The sequence below is a fragment of the Bubalus kerabau genome, chromosome 19, assembly GCF_029407905.1.
Source record: "Bubalus kerabau isolate K-KA32 ecotype Philippines breed swamp buffalo chromosome 19, PCC_UOA_SB_1v2, whole genome shotgun sequence".
In the NCBI taxonomy this organism is placed as follows: domain Eukaryota; kingdom Metazoa; phylum Chordata; class Mammalia; order Artiodactyla; family Bovidae; genus Bubalus; species Bubalus kerabau.
The window spans coordinates 70,039,581-70,064,006 of NC_073642.1; the positions used below are offsets into that span (position 1 = coordinate 70,039,581).

At 54.4% G+C, this 24,426-nt stretch overlaps 1 long non-coding RNA gene and 1 pseudogene across 1 annotated transcript; both read right to left on the minus strand.

Moving 5' to 3' along the window:
• Positions 1-1,783: 1,783 nt before the first annotated feature.
• Positions 1,784-2,418, minus strand: LOC129634075 (60S ribosomal protein L12-like; annotated as a pseudogene).
• A 14,403-nt stretch (positions 2,419-16,821) lies between these two features.
• On the minus strand, positions 16,822-18,645 carry LOC129634076 (uncharacterized). Its single transcript, XR_008705403.1, has 3 exons — positions 17,796-18,645; positions 17,409-17,656; positions 16,822-17,042 (listed from the first exon to the last, which is right to left on the minus strand). It is a non-coding gene; the product is annotated as an uncharacterized LOC129634076 (long non-coding RNA).
• Positions 18,646-24,426: the final 5,781 nt, after the last annotated feature.

A 24,426-nucleotide genomic window follows, 5' to 3' on the forward strand; every position in this document is an offset into this window, starting at 1 on the left:
GCCTGAATGGAAATTTTACCTCAACAAAAGAAAACCTATGATAAATCCTATCAAATGCCTCTATGAAATGACCACAATGTCTCTCTTCTGCTTTATTAATATGATGAATTGTATTAAGCATTTTCTGTTAACAAATCATCCACAAGCAAACCTCACTTGGCTTTAGAGCCTTTTCATGTGCTTTCTGATTCTGTAAACTAATATTAATATTTTAACCTCGATATTAATGAGCTCAGTCTGTAATTTTATACTATTGTGCTATATTTTTAGAGTTTTGATATCCATATTATTGAAGGAATATTTTTAAATGGGAAAAATTCATCAGTTTCCTATATCTTGGAATACAGTATAGTATTGGCTTTTAAAAAAATATATTATTTTTAAAATTTATATTTCTTTATTTCCTTATGGCTGTGCTGGGTCTTCATTGCTGCGTGGCTTTCCTCTAGCTGTGAGAAGAGAGGCTGCCCCCTCGTTTTGGAGCACGGGCTCCAGAGCACAGGCTCGGGAGTTGTAGCTCACCGGCTTCGTTGCTCCGCGGCACGTGGGATCTTCCTGGACCAGCGATTGAACCCATGTCTCCGTTCTTCTGTATATTTAAAATTTCTCCCTTCTTGATTTGGTTTTCCAATTATCTCTCTATTTTTCGTGATTTTTTGTCCCTCCAAAATTAGCTCTTGGAGTTATTCTTTCGTCCTAACCATCTTCTGGTTTCCAGATCCGTTTATTTTTCCTGTTTCTTCACCCTGAGCCTCTAGAAAAGTTGGCCCGTCAGCCTCCCTGCAGTCAAGGCACACGTTTCCACAGCAGCATCCTCCTGTCTCCTCCCCACAAAGACGACAGCCCCTGGGTGGTCCCCGGTCCCAGGACGCCAGCACGTTCCTCCTCTGTATCCCTCGGGCCTGTGGTGATGGGGGCGGGTCTTCCTGGGACCATGGTCAGGAGACGAGAAGTTCTTGGTTCTTATTTTGGAATCCTACCGCAGCCTTTCCAGCATTTCAACCTCCACTGCTGGGCGACCACTGAGCCCCAGACTCAGTCAACCAACCAAGAGAAAAGTGAGGGACGCTTCCAGCTTCTTGAATTGAAAAACCGCTGTTGTTGTCTAATTGCTAAGTCGTGTCCAACTCTTTGTGACCCCGTGGACTGTAGCACGCCAGGCTTCCCTGTCCTTCCTGGACCCCTTCCTGGACCTTGCTTTCTTTGCTTTGCCCGTCTTTGGGATTGGAATGAAAGCTGACCTTTTCCAGTCCTGTGGCCACTGCTGAGTTTGTCAAGTTTGCTGGCATATTGAGTGCAGCACTTTAAGAGCACCATCTTTTAGGATTTGAAATAGCTCAGCTGGAATTCGGTCACTTCCGCGAGCATCGTTTGTAGTGATACTTCCTATGGTTTCCCTCGTGGCTCAGAGGTTAAAGCGTCTGCCTGGAATGTGGGAGACCTGGGTTCGATCCCTTGGTCGGGAAGATCCCCTGGAGAAGGAAATGGCAACCCACTCCAGTATTCTTGCCCAGAGAATCCATGGATGGAGGAGCCTGGTGGGCTACAGTCCACGGGGTCATAAAGAGTTGGACACGACTGAGCGACTTCACTTTCACTTTCTTTCCTAAGGCCCACTTGACTTCATACTTCAGGACGTCTGGCTCTAGGTGTCAGACACCCAGAATAACACACCATTGTGGTTATTCATTAAGATATTTTTTGTATAGTTCTTCTGTGTATTCCTTTTTGGGGGGGGGGGGCTGTCAAATAATCCTTTATTTTTCTTTTCCTTTTGCAGCTCTTAACTAGCTGGTCACCCCACCGCAGCGCTGTCGACGGCGTCTATGACGCCACGAGGGTGGCGGCCCCCCACATTGCAGCCACAGATGGGGCACTTCCTGGGATCTTTTTAATGGTTCCAGCGAGTTCTCTGGGCTAGAGCGTTCTCTAGCTAGAGATAGATGCTGCACCTGCCAGGCAATGTCGACAATCTCATCAAAAGTGATGTTTCCACTGTGCTTAATGTTTTTCTGCTTCTTTCTATCTCTTGGTGGTTCCTTGAGCACTTTGATGATCAGGGCAGAAGCAGAAGATACTACCTCAATCCAGGCCTGTCTGTTCTGATCAGTTTCACTGTAATCCTCAGACTTTTCCAATTACCAGTTGCCCTGGTGATGTTATCACCTACCTTTTTTGGAGACAAACCCAGGGGGGCCAATCTTGGGGATTAGGGCAGACGTGGCACCAACTTCCCCACTAGTGCACCTCAGGTATACGACTTTGATCTCATTGGGGTCGAACTTAGGTGGCATGGTGGAGGCGGCTGGTGTCAGAAGAACCCGGATTCGGGATGACAGAGAAAGTTGTACTTTGCCTCCTCTGAGCCGAAAGCTCTGCTGTGTACTCTTGCCACCTCTTAATATCTTCTGCTTCTGTTAGGTCCATACACTTTCTGTCCTTTATAGTGCCTATCCTTGCATGAAACGTTCCCTTGATATCATCAATTTTCTTGAAGAGATCACTAGTCTTTCCCATTCTGTTGTTTTCCTCTACTTTGCACTGATCACTGAAGAAGGCCTTCTCTCTCCCTGCTGTTCTCTGGAACTCTGCATTCAGTTGGGTATATCCATTTCTCCCTGGCTTTTCAATGCTCTTCTTTCCTTAGCTGTTTGTAAAGGCTCCTCAGACAACCACTTTGCCTTCTAGCATTTCTTTTTCTTTGGGATGTTTTTTGTCACTGACTCCTGTACAGTGTTACAAACCTCTTTCCATAGTTCTTCAGGCCCTCTGTCCACCAGATCCAATCCCTTGACTCTATTCATCACTTCCACTATATAATGATAAGGGATTTGATTTAGGTCATACCTGAGTGGTCTAGTGATTTTCCTTACTTTCTTCAATTTCAGTCTGAATTTTGCAGTAAGGGGTTCATGATCTGAACCACAGTCAGCTCTAGGTCTTGTTTTCGCTGACTGTATAGAGCTTCTCCATGTTTGGCTGCAAACAATAATCAATCTGATTTCGATTTTGATCATTAGTGATGTCCATGTGTAGAGTCGTCTCTTCTGTTGCTGTAAAAGGGTGTTTGCTATGACCAGTGTGCTCTCTTGGCAAAACTGTTAGGATTTGCCCTGCTTCAGTCTGTACTCCAAGGCCAAACTTGCCTGTTACTCCAGGTAACTCTTGACTTCCTACTTTTGCTTTCCAGTCCCCTGTAATGAAAGGGACATCTTTTTTGGGTGTTAGTTCTAGAAAGTATTGAACGTCTTCATAAAACTGTTCAACTTCAGCTTCTTCAGCATTACTGTTAGGGGAGTAGACTTGGATCACTGTGATATTGAATGGTTTGCCTTGGAAACGAACAGAGATCATTCTTTCGTTTTTGAGATTGCACTCAAGTACTGCATTTTGGACTCTTTTGTTGACTATGAGGGCTACTCCATTTCTTCTAAGGGATTCTTGCCCACAGTAGTGGATATAATGGTCTTCTGAATTAAATTCACCCATTCCAGTCCATATTAGTTCACTGATTCCTGTCAGTGTTCACTCTTGCCATCTCCTGCTTGACCACGTCCAGTTTATCTTGATTCCTAGACATAACATTCCAGGTTCCTGTGCAATATTGTTATTCACAGCATCAGACTTTAAGTTTCACTACCAGACACACCCACAACTGAGTGTCGTTTCTGCTTGGCCCAGCCTCTTCATTCCTTCTGGGGCTATTTCTCTGCTCTTCTCCTGTAGCATTTTGGGCACCTACTGCCCTGGGGGTCCATCTTTCAGTGACCTATCTTTTTGCCTTTTCATAATGTTCATGGGGTTCTCCAGGCAGGGATACCAGAATGATTTGCCATCCCCTCCTCCAGTGGACCATGTTTTATCAGAACTCTCCACTGTGACTATGGGTGACCCTGCATGGCAGGGCTCATAGCTACACTGAGTTACGCAAGCCTCTTTGCCTCAACAAGGCTATGATCCATGAAGAGAGCGCTGAAAATATCAAATCCCGAATCCCTTGTAACTGCACACATCTTGGAAGATTTAATCCAACCCACAATATGCTCTTCCCTCCCTCCCTAGGACTTGCAGACACCAGCCCACACACCCCCCAGGCTCCTGACAGTATAAATGATGAATCTGGCAGACCTTTTGATGTGCAAACCCTCTTTTCCCAAATTAGGCTTGTGCTTAACCTCCTTGGACATGCTGGGATCTGACTCTAATTGTAGGTTTGGGGCGGTGAGGGGCGGTGGAAGTGGAGCACGGTGGAAATCGGCACCTGCTTGCAAAGTAACCACATCAGAAGAGGCCACTGCTGGGCCTGCAGAGGAAGCAGGACTGGACCCACGGGAGGGGGAGGGGCCTCGCCCGCTCAGTGCGGTCACTGGCTACTGTGGGATTCTGGCATCTAGATCTGCCCCAAATCCGGCGTCCAACTCTGTCCCCATCAGAGTCCTGCCATTCACGGGCACCTGCGGAGGGAGGTCAGCTCAGTCTGTCTTGGGATTCTGAACCCTCTGGATCTTGCTGGGCCACCTTGGGAGCACATCCGCTCTGCAGACTTGGGGGAGCAGAGACCCTTTCCGTGATGGAAGGAACACTCTTGCTCTCTGACCTGCCTTGAGCTCAGGATTCAACCCCCCTGATCATGTCACTTTATTTCCTTAGGCACTGGTGCAGTTCCTCCAGTGGCCCCACCCACTGTCCTGGGCTGTACCCGCCGCTTCCACCCCATCACTGCTTGTGCAAGTAACTGTTTTACCACAGTGTCCCACGTGCTGTTGCTGCTCAGTCGCTCAGTCGTGTCCGACTCTTTGTGACCCTGTGGACTGCAGCACACCAGGCTTCCCTGTCCTTCACCATCTCCCAGAGCTTGCTCAGATTCATGTCCACTGAGTCAGTGATGCCATCCAACCATCTCTTCCTCTGTCGTCCCCTTCTCCTCCTGCCTTCAGTCTTTCCCATAATCAGGGTCTTTTCTAATGAGTCGGTTCTTTGCATCAGGTGGCCAAAGTATTGGGGCTTCAGCTTCAGCATCAGTCCTTCCAATGAATATTCAGGAATATTGATTGGTTGATTTCCTTTAGGATTGACTGGTTTGATTTCCTTGCTGTCCAAGTGTCTCTCAAGAGTCTTCTCCAACACCACAGCTCAAAAGCATCAATTCTTTGGCACTCAATCTTCTTCACGGTCCAAATCAAACATTTGTACATGACTACTGGAAAAACCATAGCTTTGACTATATCAACCTTTGTCAGCAAAGTGATGTCTTTGCTTTTTAATATGCTGTCTAGGTTTTTCATAGCTTTTCTTCCAAGAAGCAGGCATCTTTTAATTTCATGGCTGCAGTTACTGTCTGAAGTGATTTTGGAGCTCAGGAAAATAAAATCAGTCACTGTTTCTATTTTTTCTCTTTTTATTTGCCATGAAGTGATGGGACCATGACCTTAGTTTTTTGAATGTTGAGTTTTAAGGCAGCTTTTTCACTCTCCTCTTTCACCCTCATCAAAAGGCTCTTTAGTTCCTCTTCACTTTTGGCCATCAGAGTGGTATCACCTGCATATCTGAGGTTGTTGATATTTCTCCAGTTACCATGGCTCCAAATGTCCCACGGTCCCTTCACTGGATCCTCACAGCCTCCAACCTGGTAGGGCGTGTGAACTATCTGAGATGTCCCCCTGGTAGGCCTGTGGTCTGCAGCAACCGTGGGTGCCCTCATGGTGGGAGACAGGATTCGGCTATGGAAAACAAGCAGGAGTCCAGGTTGACCACAGGCCCTCCGAGGCTTCTGCAGGACGGAGGGGCATATGACCTGTGTCTCGCTGATGGGAGCCCAGGTTGCAACTAGCTCTGACCAGAAGGAAGCATCTGCAGGCCGGGTTAGGTGCCCGAGGAGGCCAGGCAGCCCCGCCCAGACCCGCAGAAGAGGTGCCCGGCTGGTCCCGCCGCCCAGCCTGCCGCTGACCCTGAGCACTGGAGCAGCTGCGGTTCTGAGAAGCCGCGCTCCAGGGCGGTCTGCTGCACACGCACCTTTCAGGGGGTCGCTGCCCCTGCTGTGGCTGAGAGGCTGAGGGAACCAGAACACGTGGCCCCACATTCGTCCCGGACCTCACTGAGGACGGTGGCCTGTGGCAGGACGTCCTGCTGGCGGTCCGGCTGGGCTCGCCAGCAGACAGATGGAAATAGCAGCCGCAGGTCACCTGGCTCCTCCCCCAGCTCCCTCCCAGGGGGCAGTCACAGGAGGTTCCAAGGAGCCCACTGGGGCCTCTTATCTGACCCACATGCTTGTCCAGCCTCGACCAGAATGAACCCACAATGTCATTTCTACCAGGTTGACTTGTCACATTCAGTTCAAACTTCGGAGGAAAAGAAGGACATTATTGGCAGGACTCCCCAAGCCCCCCAAACTCAGAAGTCACAAAGAGAAACACTGACAAGACTCAACTACACGTGAATTTCAAACGTCTGATCATTTGCTGTGTGGCTCAGGAAACTCAAACAGGGGCTCTGTCTGAGCCTAGAGGGGTGGGATGGGGCGGGAGATGGGAGGGAGTTCAAAAGGGAGGGGATATATGTATACCTACTGCTGATTCGTGTTGAGGGTTGACAGAAAACAACAGAATTATGTAAAGCAGTTATCCTTCAATAAAAAATTAATTAATAAAAAAAAAGTCTGATCAGCACAAGAAGCACAAACTGGGAAAGACTTTCTGCAACACAGCTCTCTGACAGTGGACAGGTTGGACCACGTGGTTTAAAGGTCCTATTTGGCAGAAGAGACCACAGTTGCCCCCAAACTGGGAATAAAAACACCCAACTTGCAACCTACATAATGGAAAAACTGACAGATATAACCATGTAAAAATTAAAAATATCTCGGAGCAGAAGATACCATAGGCAAACGTAGCTGGTCCAAGCTGCTTCTCCAGCTCAGGGTACAAACAAGGTCACGTATTTCTGTTCTTCGTGGCACCCCACCTGCTCACACGGCCGGGACGCTTTCCATGGCAGCTCAGCCCCCATCCCCTCAGGCATGTTTCCTTTTGACACGGGTGCACCCCTCCCCCGGCGACACACCACCCCCGGGGGCGCCTGTGTGCAGCCGGTTCCCATGGCGGCACAAGGGCCCCGGTCGCTGGGGTGCCATCAACGCGCTCCCACCCGGGATGCTGCCCACATCAGGACTAGCGTGAACTCTAGGATGACAACCAGAGGCTGCTTCCTCCTAAGCAAGTGGCGTGGGGCTCTGTCCACATCCCTAACACAGAGAGGCGTTGGACGTTAAAAACGATAATAAAGTGCGTGGCGAAGTTGAAAAGCCGGGAGGGACGGGGTGAGAGAGGATGGGGAGGTGCTGAACCCTCGGGGGCAGGGCAGTGGCACCCAATGCGTCTGGGAGGTGCTGGGGCTGCGGTGCCTCCCAAAGCTGAGCCTGAGGGTCTGCCCCTCCGGAGGGTCGGAGGGAAGGCAGAGGGGAGCGGGGTCCTCGCCGGCACAGCACGGTGTCCCTGGGGCACCGCCTGCTCTAGGGTGTCCTTCGGGTGCAGAAGGCGGGCCCGGGGGCTTGGGACACCTGGTCAGTGCCTCAATGGCCATAGGCCCTTGGGCACTTCTGAACCTCCTGGCACCTCCAGGAGCAAAAACTGCATCCTCAGCTCAGCCCTCCCATGAGCTGGGCCCGGGGCCACAGGAGTTACTTCTGTGAAGTGGCGAGGCCTGGAGTACAGAGAACGCCATGAAGCATTTGCGAACAGTGGGCTCTGGGCCACACCTCGCCCGGGGCAGGGGACTGAGTCCAGCCTGGAAAGGTGCCCACGAGGCTCCGGGTACAGGAGAGGCCAAGGCGGGTCTTCACTCTACGTCCACTCCCCGCTGGCGTCTCTCATCCGCACAGAGATGCTCTGGCACCATGCTGGCTGCCAGGGGCTCCAGCTTCTGTCTCATCACCACACAGATCCGCCTCACCCGGTGGGAGCCTCTGACCAGGAGCCTGCCGTTGACCCATGTGACTGACCGGCATGTGTCTTCCTTCTCAACGACCACCCTGGGCAGCCGTCCCCGAGCGCCGGGCTCTGAGTCCAGTCCCGGGTCTGGCAGACAGGGAGCCGGGGCTGTGAAGAGGTAGTGGCTCCCCACCTTTGCAAACCACCGCCCAGGAGAGGTCCTCCTGAGGCAGTCACGACGGCAGGAGCACAGTCCACAAGACCCTGCACTGCCAACCCCAGCCGGGAGCCCGGGGTCCCCAAGACCAGCTTCCATGTGAGTATTCACCAGAACTCACTTCCCAGCTGTGGTCCCGACCCCGACAGGGCACAGACGAAAGTCTCAAGGTGGGAGGGCCTGGGCAGGGCTCTGGAGGCCTGGGCACCAGCCTCCAGATGTCGTCCCACCCTGGAGTCCTAATGTGTGACCTTCCTGTGGGGTGTTGCCATTTGGGGTCCAGGGTCCTCACTGGAGCGTCACACCCGACCACCTCTCTTGGGGGGAGGCTGACCCGTGGCCCACTCTACATCACATTGACCTATAGGCCACCAGACACTAGAGACCCTTTTACCAGGCAGGACACCTGAGAGGCCTAGAGATCACCTCTCAGGAGCTGAGGGCAAGGTGGTCTCTGAAGTCCACGCCTTCCAAGCAGAAGAAGAGACCAGCCTGTGCAGGCAGGGGAGGGGCTCTTCCTAGGACCAGCCGGCCTAGGATGGGCACTCAGGGCCATCAGATGTGTTTGAGCCCACCTCATGACCCCACCCTATCCTCTGCGGCAATGCTGACCGTCACAGAAAACCCCTGCAAAGGCGCTGAACTCAGCCTGGCTTTGAACTAAGTCAATGCTGAGGCTTTGACAAGTGTTTTAGAACTATTGTAGAAGCTGACCACATCATAAGCAAAGAAATAAAGCCCAAGCTCTCACTGACCATGGCTAACCACCCCCCACCCGCCCCCTGGGCAGGTATAAGCAGCCAGCCCACCCTTGGTTCCAACACCACTGAGGGCATCCAGGCTCCTGACAGCGCAGCTTGGCAAGTCTTCCCACCCCCAGTGGAGTCCATCTCCCACTTCCGGAATCCAGGGGCTGGACCTCAGGGCTTCCTGGGTCCCACATGAAGCGCCACATGCTAATTCCATGCCTTGCCCTTGAGACAACTTGGGCAAGGGGGAAACTTACACGTTAAAGATTACAAACACTGCTGGAAGAGATGGAGGCTCTAAATGAGGAGATACCACCGTTCACGGACTGAACAACTCAGCACCTCTGTGATGGCCACCGTCCCTGAGTTCATCCACGGACCCATGGCAACCCCTATCAAAATCCCAGCTGGCTCCTTAGTTTTTGCAGAAATTGGTACACTGATCTTAAAATTCGCACGTAAATGTAGAGTCCCCGGAAGAGCCAAAATAGTCTAAAAAAGAACAAAGTTGGAGGACTCAACATTTCCTGACTTCAAAACTTACTCCAAAGCTGTCGTAATCAAGATAGTACCATATGAGCAAAAAAACAGACATCCAAACCAATGGAGTAGAACTGAGAGTCCCAGAATAATCCAGAACATTTATAGCCAATTGGTTTCCAACAGGGATGCCAATCCCAGAACGGGAGGAGGTACATGTCACATCCTTGATCGAGGACGTCACATCCTTGATCGAGGACTTGTATCCGGAATGTGTCTTACCACTCAAGAGTACGACAAATAATCCAAGTTTTAAGTGACCAACAGTTTCAGATAGTTGACCAAAGGACACAGATGCCTGTAAGAACTTGAAGAAGCACCTGGCAACATTAGTAAGTAGAGAAATACAAATTAAAACCACAGTAAGACACACGAGGATAGCCATCATCAAAAGAACAGTTGCTCTTTTGATGATAGTTCCGGGGATGGAGAAGTTTGGAGAAAATGGTTGTTGTTTAGTTGCTAAGTCGTGTCCAGCTCTTTCACGACCCCGTGGACTGCAGCCCCTCAGGATCCTCTGTCTGTGGGATTTCCCAGGCAAGAATACTGGAGTGGGTTGCCATTTCCTCCTCCAGGGAGAAACTGGAACCTTCGTATATTAACAGTAGAAATGTGACAGGTGCCACCATTTGAAAAGCAGCTCAGCTGTTTCTTAAAATGTTAAACATAAATTTACCATATGGCCCAGCAATTCCACTCCTCTCATCTACCCAAGAGAAATGGAAACATATGCCCACACGGACACTTGTGCATGAATATTCACGGCAGCTTCATTCTACAGACCAGGACTGGAAACAGCCCAAATGCCTATCAACTGGCACTGGGAAACAAGACAGGCTGGATCCTTGCAGGGAGCATCGGCTGGATCCTTGCAGGGAGCATCGGCTGGATCCTTGCAGGGAGCATCAGCTGGCGCTAAGAAAGAACCAAGTTCTGACGCATGGTATAAGATGACATCATGCTAAATGAGAGAAGATCTCAGACGGTGTGATTCTATTAATATGAAAGGTCCAGAAAAGATAAATCTGAGGACACAGGAAGCGCATCAGTGGCCGCCAGGGGCTGGCCCTGAGGTTGCTCTGTGGGTGGTGAAGACGTTCTGCAGTGACCCTGTGGAGCTCACAGCATAATTCCAAATTTATTTTTAAAAAACTGAATTGTGACACTGAAAACAAGTGAATTTTATAGTTTATAAAATATAACTCAATAAGACTGTTAAACGGAAAAATGGAAGAGAAGCCTCGAGTACTGTGCTCTCTCTCTGCCCGCTTGGCTGCCGTGATCTGCTACTGATGAGACGTGTGGCTCAGACACTCCACTGCCCACTCCCCAGCTGACAGGCAGCTCCCAGATGGGCCCGGAGACTGTCCTAGTCAACCTCCGGTGACTGGCCAGGTGCCCACAGGCCACGGCAAGGTCAGCGCAGATCAGCAGAAGCACCCAGCGGAGCCATGCCTTGCTTTACCTTGAGCTGGGCAGTTCGTTACGCAGCAGCAGCTGACTGATGCACACCCTGCCTGTCGCAGGACTTGATTCCAGACGACCGCGGATGATGACTGCTGATGCAGCAGAGATGTGGGCATCACACCCCATCTTCCCCCAGCTGAGCTGGGGGAGGACAGACGTGCCACCCGCCGTGCTGAGGACACGGGGTGGGGCTGCCCTGTCATCTCTCACTGCAGCCCTGTGATCACACAGCCCCAGTGCTCGGGTTTAGAGACTGGTTCAAACACACAGCTCCCTGCCTGCAGCCTCGGTGGGAGGCCCACAGGGAGTCAGGCAGGGGCGGCGCCCCCAGCAGAGCAGTGGCTCAGCCCCCTCCCGCCCTATGCACGTGTGGCCATCAGCAGCCCTTCTTCAGAACCCCACCTGCCCCGGGACCCCACGGCCTAACGTCTGGAAATTCTGGGTTGTTTTGGAGCCATGTCAGCTTCCTAGGGGTAGAGGGGTACGACTGAGACAGATAAGCGAATTGGTCAAGGTTGCAGGACACACGGTCCCTAAACAAAACTCAATCATACTTTCATACACACCAAGAAACAACGGGAAATGGAAACTTAAAAATACCATTTACAAAAGTACCACTTAACGGGAAATAGGACAAACCTGACAAAAGATGGGCCAGAGCTACCAACAGAAAACTACGAAACAAGAACGGTGCACCGAAACCAGCTAAGACGGAGACTCCCCTGGCGGCCCAGGGGCTAAGACTCTGCACTCCCAAGGCAGGGGCTCGGGTTTAATCCCTTCTTGGGGAACTAAGTTCCCGCAGGCTACACAGCATGGCCAGAAAAAAAGTAGTCACCATGGTAAATCACATGGTGTGTGTATTTTACCACAATTATGATCATAGAAGGACAGAAAACCAAAAAAGGCCCCAATATCCACAGTGCTGTCTCCTGGGGAGCGAGATTGTGGATGTTTCCCCTTCATTTCTGTGTTTTCCTATACTGTCCACATTTTCTCTAATCAACAAGGATCACTTATAATTGGAGAAAAGTTAAATTAATTTAAAAAAAAAAAACAAAAAAAAACTCCAAAGCATCGCCAAGAGAAATTCACCAAGAACTGAATCAACGGGAAGGTACACAGCCTGGAGGGTGAGAAGACCCAGTCTTGCTGACGCCAAATCTCTCCAAATGCGACACAGTTCCAACCAGAATTCCAGCAGGAGTGGTAGGGCCATTCCTTAAATCAGTCAGATTTTAATCAGTTTCTTGAAAAGCTAAAATAGGGACTTCCTTGTTGGTACAGGGGCAGACTCCGTGCTCCCAATGCAGGGGGTCTGGGCTCAACCCCTGGTCAGGGAACTAGAGCCCATGTGCCACAACGTGGGCAGAAGATCCAGGGCAGCCAAATAAATAAATACTTTCTAAAAGCTAAAAGCACACTTAGCCTACACCCAGCACTCTCACTACTGGGTATTTATCCAGAGAAGCCGAAGCTTCCGCTCACAGCAGTGCCCGCTCACTAGTGTCTATGGAGCTCTGTTTAACAGCCTAGATTGGAAACAAGTGTCCTTCAATGGGTAAACAGCCGGACAGATCTCAGGCTGCTGCACGGTGGGGCAGAGCTCAGCGACACACCAGAACAAGCTACCCATCTCCGGCTGGAAGGATTCAGAGGAGGCGATGCTGTGGGCACAGACCCATCTCAAACGTCGCAGGCCGTGTAGTTCAACTGCCACGCTATTCCTGAAGTGACGAGACTGCAGACTTGGCACAGATTAGAGGCTGGGGTGGGGGAGAGGCGGCGGGACGGGGCAGCAGGGCGGGGGCCCCTTGGTGGTGGTGGTCTTAGTTCCATCTAAGCTGGGGCAGTGGCTGGGGGAATCTACGCCGTGGGGTCAAGGAGTGATAGACAAAGACACAAGGAGCCTCTGAAGAAAGCCGTGATGGCCCAGCAGGGTCTGTGGGCTGGTTACCATACCCTGCCTTTGATGGTTTAGTCACTAAGTCTTGTCCCACTCTTTGAAACCCCATGGACTATATAGCCCACCAGGCTCCTCTGTCCAGGGGATTTTCCAGGCAAGAATGCTGGAGTGGGTTGCCATTTCCTTCTCCAGGGATATCCTGCCTTTGATAATATACCACGATTACGGAAGGGAGGCTGGTGGGGAAAGCAGGGTGATGGGTATACAGGAACCCTCTGTACTATTTTTTGCTACCTTTTGTGACTGTATAATTACTTTAAAACAAAATCCCAGCAGGTTTTTTTTTTTTTTGGGTGGAGGGGGGCGTGTAGACAGAGGAGCCTGGCTGGCCACTGTCCCAACAGGGTCACAAAGACTTAGACACCATGGAAGTGACTTAGCACGCACAGAAACTGACAGACTGATTCTGAAATTCAGATAGAAATGCAAAGGACCCAGAGTGGCCCAAAACTACTTCAAAAAAGAAAAACAGAGTTGGAGGGAACTCCCTAGCAGCCCAGTGGTTAGGAGTTGGCGACTTCACTGCTGGGGCCCAAGTTCATTTCTTGGTGGGAGAACTAAGATCCCGCAAGCTGTGTGGTACAGCCAGAGAGAAGAGGAGAAAAGGAAAACAGGCTTGGGGGCAACACTGCCTGATTTCAAGACTTACTGTAGAACTACAGGAGCCCAAACCAGAGCCAACCCCTGCGTCCACCAACGCGTGTGGCTGAGTGACCAGCGGTGGCATACCCACGCAGTGGAGAACTATACAGTAATAAAAAGGGACAGCTACTGGTTTACACCACAGGAACTGGCCTTAGAAAAATTAAACTGAGGAAGAAAAGCCAAGTCAAAAAAGACTACCTCCTGTTGTTGTTTAGTCGCTAATTCACGTCCGCTTCTCTGCAGCCCCATGGACTATAGCACACCAGGCTTCCCTGACCTTCACTATCTCCCAAAGTTTGCTCAGATTCACACCCATCGAGTCAGTGATGCCATCCAACTATCTCATCCTCTGTCGCCCCCTTCTCCTGCCCTCAATCTTTCCCAGCATCAACGTCTTTTCCAATGAGTCAGTTCTTTGCATCAGGTGGCCAAAGTATTGGAGCTTCAGCTTCAATCTTTCCAATGAATATTCAGGGCTGATTTCCTTTAGGATTGACTGGTTTGATCTCCTTGCTGTCCAAGAGACTCTCAAGAGTCTTCTCCAGCACCACGGTTCAAAAGCATCAATTCTTTGATGCTCAGCCTTCTTTATGGCCCAACTCTCACATCTGTACATGACTACTGGAACAACCATAGCTTTGACTATACGGACCCGTTGTCAGCAAAGCAATGTCTCTATTTTTAAATACACTGTCTAATTTTGTCATAGCTTTCCTTCCCAGGAGCATCTGTTGATTTCATAGCCGCAGGCACTGTCCACAGTGATTTTGGAGCCCAAGAAAACAAAATCTGTCACTGCTTCCACTTTTTCCCCTTCTGTTTGCCATGAAGCCATGGACCTGGATGCCAGGATTTTAGTTTTCTGAATGTTGAGATTCAAATTAGCTTTTTCACTCTCCTCTTTCACCCTCATCAAGAGGCTCTTTAGTTCTCTTTGCTTTCTGCCATTAGAGTGGTATCATCTGCATATCTGAGGTTGTTGATACTTCTCCCAGCAGTCTTGATTCCAGCTTGTGATTCATCCAGCCTGGCATTTCTCATGATGTTCTCTACATCCCCAGCTGAAGGTCTTTCCCACTCTGGCCCAGCCGCTTCATTCTTTCTGAAGCTTTTAGTAACTTCCCTCTGCTCTTCCCCAGTAGCGTATTGGTCACCTTCCCACCTGGGGGACCCATCTTCTGGCATCATATCCCTTTGCCTTTTCATGCTGTCCGTGGGGTTTTCCAGGCAAAAATACTGGAGTGCTTTACCATTCTCTTCTCCAGTGGACCAGGTTTTGTCAGAACTCTTCAGTCCGTCTTGGGTGGCCCTGCACGGCGTGGCTCTCAGCTTCAGTGAGTCAGACAAGCCCTTTCGCCACCACAAGGTGTGATCCGTGAAGGAGGTGCATCCTGTATGATTCCATTTATGAAATTCCGGGCAACGAAAACTAACCCATCACGAAAGAAAGCGGGTGAGAGGCTGCCTAGGGCTGAGGGGTCGCAGAGGGGCACGGGGACACTGTGGAGACGACGCGGTGCTCACCATCTTGATTGCTGCCCTGGTTTTGCAGGCGTACACTCACGTGAGAACGTATCAAGTGTGCGTCTTAAGCGTGCACCACTTATTGTGCGTCAAGTACACTTCAGTACGGCTGTCGTTAACAGTGAGGAGTGTGTGGAGGCAACTAGATTTTTTCCACAATTGGGCACAGATTCTGTTTCTTGGGAGGAGCCATGGTTCCTACAGCAGGAATGTGCAGGTGGACAGTGTCCAGGGAGTTTGTGCACCTGAATCCCTAAGGTCACTGTCATCCTGTTCTCAACACAGCTGCATCCGGGCCATGTCCCCATTTGGGGAATGCCCATGAGGTCCTACTATTCACACAAGATACACACAGATGGTATGTGGGTATCGCGACATACCCACGTATACCCATGTAAATCGTGACACAGCCACAATTTCTTTTAAAAGAACACAGATCATCCAACATCAATAATCATTAAAGAAATACCAATCAAACACACCATTAGGATGGTTATTATATCTAAAAAACATAAAGTATCAAGCGTCGGTGAGGGCGTAGAGAAACTGGAATCTTGCACGGTGTCGGTAGGGATGTAAAATGGTGCAGTCGCCACGGAGAACAGCATGATGCTGCCTCCAAAAAACAAAAAATAGAACTACCATATGATCCAGCAATCCCAGCGTGGGTATGTATCCAAATGAACTGAAAGCAGAATCCCAGAAGGAGACCTGAACCCTTGTCTAGCGCAGTTGAGAGCTGGGTGCAACCTGGGCTCCAAGGGCAGACGAAGGGGTGACAAGATGTGGTCCATCCAGACAAGGAAATGTCGCTCAGGATTAGAAAGGAAGGGAGTTCTTTTTTTTCTCCAATGTTACTTTTTATTTTTTTATTTTTAATATAAATTTATTTATTTTAATTGGAGGCTAACTACTTTACAATATTGTATTGGTTTTGCCATAGATCAAAATGAACCCGCCACAGGTGTACGTACACGTGTTCCCCATCCTGAACCCTCCTCCCACCTCCCTCCCTGTACCATCCCTCTGGTTCATCCCAGTGCACCAGCCCCGAGCACCCTGTATCATGCATTGAACCTGGACTGGCGATTCGTTTCACATATGATAATATACATGTTTCAATGCCATTCTCCCAAATCGTCCCACCCTCGCCCTCTTCTGACGCCAGAACTTAAGGGCATCACGCTGAGTGAAATAAATCAGTCACAAAAAGAGAAATACTGCTGACTCCACGGATAAGGAGAACCTAAAGTAGTTCGATTCCTAGGATTTGCAGCCAGAGGCTCCAGGGCAGAGAAAATGCACAGCTCTTGTTTAATGGGGATGGAGGCTCAGCTCTACGAGGTGAGGAAGCTCTGGGGTGGTGTTTCATGACACTGTGAACGTGCTTTAATTAACATTACTGAACTGTGAGCTCAAAAACTGCTGGGATGGAAGTGTTACTTTCTGTGGGTTCTGCCACAATTGAAAACTTCTTAAAATACCCCATGATGGTGGACTACAGTGCGAACGTGCCAAGGCCTCTGAGCTGCACAGTGTAAATGGCTGAGGTGGCCAAGTGCTTTACGTCTATTTTACCACAGGTTCCTAAAACGGAATTTGCAAAGGGACTGCACCTCCCTGAAGGTCCAGTGGTTAAGAATCTGCCTGCTAATGCAGGGGACACAGGTTCAATCCCTGTGCGGGAAGATTCCCCAGCTAAGCCTGTGGGCAGCACAGCTGCTGAAGCCGGCGCGCCCTGGAGCTTGTGCTTTGTAACCAGGAGTAGCCCCTGCTCCCCCCAACCCGAGAAAGCCAGAACGCAGCAGCAAGGACCCAGGGCAGCCAAAACCAAGAAATTAAAATAAATAAATAATTTTCTTTAGAAAAGCGGAATGAGAGGTGACAAGCTGGCGGACGGGTAGCTGGACGTGGAGTCCATCTCTCTACATGGATGCACCAGGAATCCATCTTCAGACACAGAAGATCTCACAGAGCACCAGCTGAGAGTGGGCAGGAGTCTTTGAAGCCTGGAAAGGAATATACAGACCCACGCAAAACTCTGACTTCCCTGGTGGTGCAAAGGATAAGGATCTGCCTGCCAACCCAGGTCCAGGAGGACTCCACATGCCGAGGAGCAACTAAAGCCCGGGAGCCACAACTGCTGAGCCCAAGAGCCGCAATTACTGAGGCCCGCACGTCCAGAGCCCGTGCTCCACAACCAGAGAAGCCCCCACAACAAGAAGCGCATGAACCGCCCTGGAGAGTACCCTCCACTCACCACAACCAAAAAAAGACCATCACGTGCAAGAAAGACCCAGTGCAACCAAAAATTTATCCATTAATTAAATTTAAGAAAGCAATGGAAGGAAAGAAAGAACACCGACGACAGGTACCATGACTCCTTTCGCGGATCCTGCCTTTCCAGCTCAACCGTCCATGGGCCTGTGGATAGCATTCTGTGCACTCTTTGTAAAGCTCGCCGCGTCCTGTCTCCTGGGCTGCCCGAGCGTAGGTGACCTTCCCCGACAGATGGCACGGTTTGGGGTCTGGTTACTGGCCACTACTGGCCAGGCGGCCACGACCAGCCCAGCCTTAGGACCCTAATGGTCAATGCTTCGGGGCAGCGGCAAAGGGTGGAGCACTGGACAAGCATCAGGCTGTCAGGCGCCGCCCTGCCTGCAGTGGCCCCCCGCTCCTAGGCCCGCTCCCCGCCCCCCCACCCCAGCTTCCCTCCACCCCAGCTTCCCTCCACCAACGTCAAGGAGCTGCTTCACGCTGACCTTAACTGGAACTTCTCGAGGGGTCATGAAATTGGAAGGGCTTTTCTGCGTGAGTTTTCTAAGTGCTCCCGAGAAGCCCTCGGCCCCACGTGGCTGATGCAGGCCCCACTCGGCTGCATCCAGTGGGCCCCTCCGCGGGAGCCCGCCCATCTCCGCGGCTCCAGGGAGTAGGGCACAGAACCACCCACCAGCTGTCTTCCTTCCTTGATGCTTGATTGGCTCTTGGAATGCTTTCCTGGAATGCTTCCCTTAGTTTTCTGTTGGGGACAATTTTCCTCTTGCTAGTTTGTAGAAGCTCTCTGAATAGTTGTCAAGGCTGTAGTTCGTCCTCATGAGTGTTGTTATGAAGACGTGGAGCCCCTTGTGTGGACACCGCTGACTGTGTGAGCCGTCGGACCAGCTGCTCGCGCAGCTCTCCCGGGTCTTGGCCTCCAACTGTAGACTCCTCGGTGAGCACGTGTGCGAAGCGGACGCACACCCGGGTCTCCATTCCCAACCCCGGCACTGCGGCAGTGCTGGCCAGTCCCGAGCTTCTGTCCGCCCAGCCCTGCCCTCCGGGTCCTTTTCCTCCTGCTCTGAGGCCGCTGTCCCGGGGCACGTTTGCTCCTCGTGGGTGGGGACTCACCTGTGTCCTGTTCAGACACAACGACTCTCCAGCTGTGGGCAGGCGGGCGGCCAAACGCCTGTGCCTGGACCTGCTTCCCACCTTCCCACACTCCACCGAGGAGCCTGTGGGGTAGCATTACCCACCACCAGTCCAGGACCTGGGTGGACACGCCCACTGCCCCTCCCTTCCAGGATGAGAGGACACGCCCACTGCCCCTCCCTTCCAGAATGAGTGGACACTCCCACTTCCCCTCCCCTTCAGGATGAGTGGGCACGCCCACTGCCCCTCCCTTCCAGGATGAGAGGACACGCCCACTGCCCCTCCCTTCCAGGATGAGAGGACACGCCCACTTCCCCTCCCCTCCAGGATGAGTGGGCACGCCCACTGCCCCGCCCCTCTAGGATGATAGGACACACCCACTGCCCCTCCCCTCCAGGATGAGTGGACACGCCACTGCCCCTCCCTTCCAGGATGAGTGGACACTCCCACTGTCCCTCCCCTCTAGGATGATAGGACACACCCACTGCCCCTCCCCTCCAGGTTGAGTGGACACGCCCACTTCCCCGCCCTCCCCCCTCCAGGATGAGTGGACACGCCCACTGCCCCCTCCCCTCCAGGATGAAGGATGGAGATGCTCACTGCCCCTCCTCTCCCCGTGAGAACTTCCCTGAGGTCCTACCCTCTGGACTCTGGCCCAAGCTTCCCTTCATGACACCTTCCCCATCCTCACCCTGGGGTTGTCTGCAGTACTGACCTCTCCCACGTGTCCTGTCCCCTCTCCAGCCACTGGGCTGCTCCTACTTGTGCCCCCGACAACACCAAGGGTGGCGGCTAAGCCGCAGGGCCCCTTAAGCGCCCCACACTCCCAGACACTCATCAAGCCCCGCCCAGGTCCCCACCTCCGGGGTCCACACATGACACGTGGATTCCTGCAGCTGAGCAGGCCTCCAGCCAGGGGGAGGGGTGGGCTCCCTCCCCAGGGCCCCCATCTCCCCTCGTGAGGTCCAGGGACTACTCCCGCCCCTCTCCCCACTGGATGGGGAGGAGAGAGGCCTCCTGCCCCCCAGGACTCCCTGCAGGAAGGCAGGTGTCTCCTCAGCCCCCGTCCCCTCCACCCCAATCCCCAGAGTACATCTGTACCCAAGGCCTCGACTGCAGGAGGGAGGGGCCGGTCCAGCCTGGCTCTGGGTCGGGGCTGGGAGACCTCTGCTCTGACTCCAGGCCCAGCTGGGCAGGGGGCCCCACCCCGTGCCTGGGGGGCCTCTCCTCCTCCACTCTACCCAGTGACAGGTGCAGGAGGGAGACAGCTGTCCAGCGTCCAGCATCCTGCGCAGCTGCTGCTCTGGGGCTGGCCTGGCTCTCTGTCCTGGGACCCTTTTCCCCTCTGCGTGGGGCGGGAGGCGCTCTCAGCGCCCCAGACCCCAGGTCTCTCTCTCGTCGGCTCCCTCGGGGTCCCCACGCCGGCGCCCTCTCTTAGAAGCCCGCAGCAGGCTTGGAGTTTGGGGCCAGCCCGGGCCTCTGGGCCCCGTGCATGTGTCAGGGAGGGGCACAGGGGCAGCTGGGGGTGCTTTCAAATGTGTCCCAGGTCCTCCCTCCTCGGGTGTGGGCTTGACGCCCAGGTGGAGCTGGTGCAGTGACGGAGGGTCATCAAAACCTCGCAGCTTCTGTCCTGCGCTTCCCGGCCCCTGGCCGTGGGGAAGCCCACCGCCCCCTGGTGAGGACACTGCAGGGACCCCTGGGAGAGGCTCAGGCCCCACCAAGAGTCACGTGAGGGAGCTTGGAGGCAGACCGCCCTCCCCAGTCCAGCCCAGTCTTCAGAGGACAAGCCCTGGCCAAAACTGTGACCACAGCCTCTGAAGACCCCAGGCCAGAACTGTCCTGTGAAGCCCCTCCCAGACCCCAGAACCCAGAGAAATTGTGAGATGATAAAGGCTTGTCATTTTAAGCCCTTTGGGGTGACTATGTCCGGGGCGACTTGTCACACAACAGCAGATAAGCAGTCCTAGAACAGACAGACCCTGGTGGTATTGCAGATTTGGGTCCTGACCACTCCGATAAAGCAAATATTGCAAGAATCACATGAACTTTTTTTGTTTCCCGGGGCATATGAAAGTCATGTTCACACTCTACTGTAGTCTGTGAAGTGTGCAATAGCGTGATGTCTAAAATCAACGCACAGACCTTAATTTTAAAATCATGCTGTTGGAAGAATAGCAATGACGGGCTTCCTTGACAAAGGCTGCCACAAATCTTCAATCTGCAAAAAACACAGCGTCGGCAGAGCGCAGTGAAGCGAGGGTTTGTACACGGACAGGAAGTCCAGGGTCACCCGCTAGGGGACTGCGGGAGGGCATGCAGGGAAGACCCAGCGCCCAGTCTCAGAGGTCACCCCACGCGAGACCTCTCAGCCCCGGCAGCCGGCTCGGCACTCAGGTCTCACCGGTTTCTCTCACCCCAGGGCTTGGCGGGGCTGCAAGGTGGAGCCCCAGAGCGACATGACGCTTGTGCACGCCACCTGCCCGGGGAGGAGAAGAACCAGAAATGCCAGGGCACCAGTGCCGCCTGCCTGCCCCCTTTGTGGGTTTGGCTCATCTCCTTGGGTCCTTGCGAGACTCCATCTCTTCCACAAGCTGGAGAAGTTCCTGGGCGCTAGCCAGGCAGCGCGGGGACACGTGTTCGCCCTGCGAGCTGGGGGCCCTCGCTTGGTGTCTGCCTCCCTGCCTGCTCCTTTCTCTCCGTTTGGAGCTCCTGTTGCCTCCCCTGAATCTCTACCCTGTGACCTTCAAGACTGTCCTGCGGGTCTCCGTGCTGGCCGCCTGCACTCGACGGGACCTTGAGTCCGGTGTCATCCTGGGCCAGTGCTGACCTGCGATGCCCCGCCCCGCCCCGCCCCACCCCGCCCCTCTCTGCTCACAGGCTCTGCTGCCTGTCTCCCTGCAGCCGTGTCTCACGGAGCAGGTGCTGCGGCGTCCTGACCAGGCCTCCCTCTGGATACCCAGCGCCCACTGTCCCCCAGGGCGACTCTAATCATGAGGAGGGCAACATTCGGGAGCTCAGGAGGCGGAGGTGCCACCTCCTAGGGGGCCGTTTGTGGGGCAGGCTGTCTGCACAGGACCCGCGGCTCAATGAGAGGTCCCGCCCATGAGAGGGGACATCTGCCCCACCCACCCCGTGCCCACCCGCACCCAGAATCCATCACCAGCCCCATCCTAGTCGGTGCTCAGGCTCAGGCACTGGCCAGGGGCCACCTTGGCCTTGCTGCTGGCCCTAGGTCTGGCCGAATGTCAGGAGGGCTCCAGTGGGCCCTCCCTTGTCGGATGGTGGGCTTCTGGAATCTTCCAGGGCCAGGGCGGGGGAGAGGGGTGGTCACAGACTGTTTCTCTTTCCTAGTGGCCTCCAGGCCCCTGCTCTCAGCTGGAGACCCTCACAGGTCCCAGACAGCCCAGCTCCTTGAAGACCTGGGTCTGGGGTCTGATGAGGGAGGGCCAGCGGGCTGGGTCCGAGAGACCTGGGGTCAGGCCCCGTGAGGCCAAGGCCACAGGCCCACAGCCTGGCCTGCGGGGCTAACGGCCCGGCCGCCCAGGGGACAGCTGTGGGAGGTCCTCCCCGCTCCCTGAGGCCTGGTTTCTTCGGAGACTCGGCAGGTAGAGCTGTTGCCAAGCAGAGCCAGTCCCCAGGGCCCGGCACCGGGGAAGCAGCGGGCAGCCCCGGGGGGAGGCTGCAGGAGGCTCGGACCCCGGCCCCAGAGCCACTCTGCACGCGCGGCAGGCTGGCTGCTGGGACATGGGTTAGCACGCGGGGCCGGGACTTGGCCCTTGGTCCAGGCCCGGCTCTGACACCCCAGGGATGAGGAGATGGGGGAGGCCCGTCTGACCCCAGCCAGAAAGAGGGGCCGCTCCCACAGAGCTGCAGACCTGCAGCGACGGCCACTGCCGACTGGCCACTCTTCACCTGGTGGGCACAGGGCTCCCTGGGTGCCTTGCCTATGGAGGGAGTGCCCGCTGCCCAGGATGGGCCAGACCCCGCACGTCCGCCAGCACAGCCCCATCAGGCACCTGCCTGGGGCCTTAGACCCCCACCCAGGCCTGCCCCTCCCCAGGCTGGCACCTCAGCACACCTTGATGTCCACCTCCACCCCCCGACCATCCTCTCAGCTATGCAACAGTACGGACCTGTCCAGACCCGCAGCCTCAGCAGGCCCCAGCTGGAGCCAGTCCAAAGGTGCCGCCCTCTGTCCTCTCAGGGAGCCCCCAGCCTCTAGGCTCACACCCTGAGCCCTGTGCTGCCTCCAAGCCCTTAGCCCTGCAGGCCCAGGGAGGCCCAGACCCTGTTTGGTGACTGGAGCCCGGAGGACAGTGAGGAGGCTCCCCTGGCGCTGTCAGGCTGGGCGGGGAGTAGGCAGGCGGGGAGCAGGCGGGTGGGCAGGGGCGCCAGGAGGGGCCACAGCCTTGCAAACGAGGAGGCTCGTGTAAGGCTGCTGCGAGGCCAGGGGGCCCTGAGCCGCTCCTGGACTCCACGTCCACTCCCCGCCGGCTGCGGTGTGACGCCGCTCCACACCCGGGCTGGCAGGGGCGCCACAGGGGCCCAGCCAGTCTTGGGAGATGGGGGGCCCCAGCTGCGGCCCCCCGAGCCTTCCTTCATCTGAGCTTCCTGACCGTGCGGCTGACCCTGATGGCCCACCCGGGAGAGGACTGGGTGTGGCGGGCGGAGGAGCCTGGCGAGTCAGAGGGCGGGACCAGCAGGGCGAGGGCCACCCTGGGGCACAGGGACTGTGCCATCTGGGCTGCACTTTGCAGCCCAGCCAGGAGTGGCGGAGGCCACACTGCAGCGGAAATGAGCCCCACCGTCTGGGAGGGGGTGCCCGTGTGGCCCGCAGTGTGAGCTGGGCCTGGAGAGGCACGTGGACAGGCCTGTCCCTACCCGACTGGGCACCGGGCCACCCGGGCCAGGCCTGAGTGGGGAAGGGGGCTGCTGGCAGGCGGGGAGGGCGGGCAGGCTGCACACACGTGCACACGGGGGCCTGCAGTCTCCCCCGAGCCAGCAGCGTCCTGTGAGCTCCCCCCAGGCCCCTCAAGGTCACGGGGTTCCCCCAGAATGTGCGGGGCCACTGGCACTGCCCACGGCCACATCCTGATGGCTAGGAGGGGCCTGGCCCTCCCTGCCGCCGCTCCTCACTGCCCGCCCACCTCCAGGGACACCCTGCCTCGCCAGTCACGTGGGCCTCCTGCCACCCGGCTCTGTGGTCTAGGCGCTTCGGGACCGTTCTCCCCCGACCTCTTCACAGCACAAGAGGCTTCTCCTCCGACCTCTTCTTTCTTTGGCAGCGTCAGAGTGGCATTCAGTTCTGTTTGGAAGTGGCACTTTGTCATTTCTAGAAACTCCACTCATTTCTTTTCAAATCTGCTCAGCAGGGCGAGCGGTCTTGCTCGAGCACACCCAGCAAACAGGCTTTGTGCTCTGGGTCCGGGCATCTGAGGGGAGCCTGCAGCCGCCCAGGCCCCTGCCAGCTCTGCCCCAGGGGCTGAGGCGCCCCACGGGCCAGGGTCTGGGCTGCCGTCTGTGTGCTGGCTTGGGCACTCACTCATGAGGAGTAGAGCACTCCGGGACAAAAGGCGCTGGCGTGGTTTCTCCCAGGAACCTGGAGTCCCGAGTTAAATAAACACAGTGGAAAAGGAGCCTGGAAGCTGGCTATCTGGTGGCGCGAGTGCTCCGCGAGCATGAGCTGGTGTAAACCGTGACACGGCGAGCAGCTCACCGTCGGGCACGGAGCCAGCCCGGCCCACCGCCCCGAGGCCGTGGGCTGAGGCTCGATTTGCCCAGCCTTCGGAGCCAGGAGTCACGGCCTTGCCCTTGGGCTGTCAAACTTTGACTTCATTCCTTGAAATCCTGACAGCGCTTCATTGCTAAGCGACTTGACACCATTGACAAAGCTCTTTCCACGTGTTCTCAGCTCAGACCAGAGGCAAAGCGCCTCCGTAGCCCCATTTCCAACAAGGAATCTGTCAACAGCATGGACACCCATGT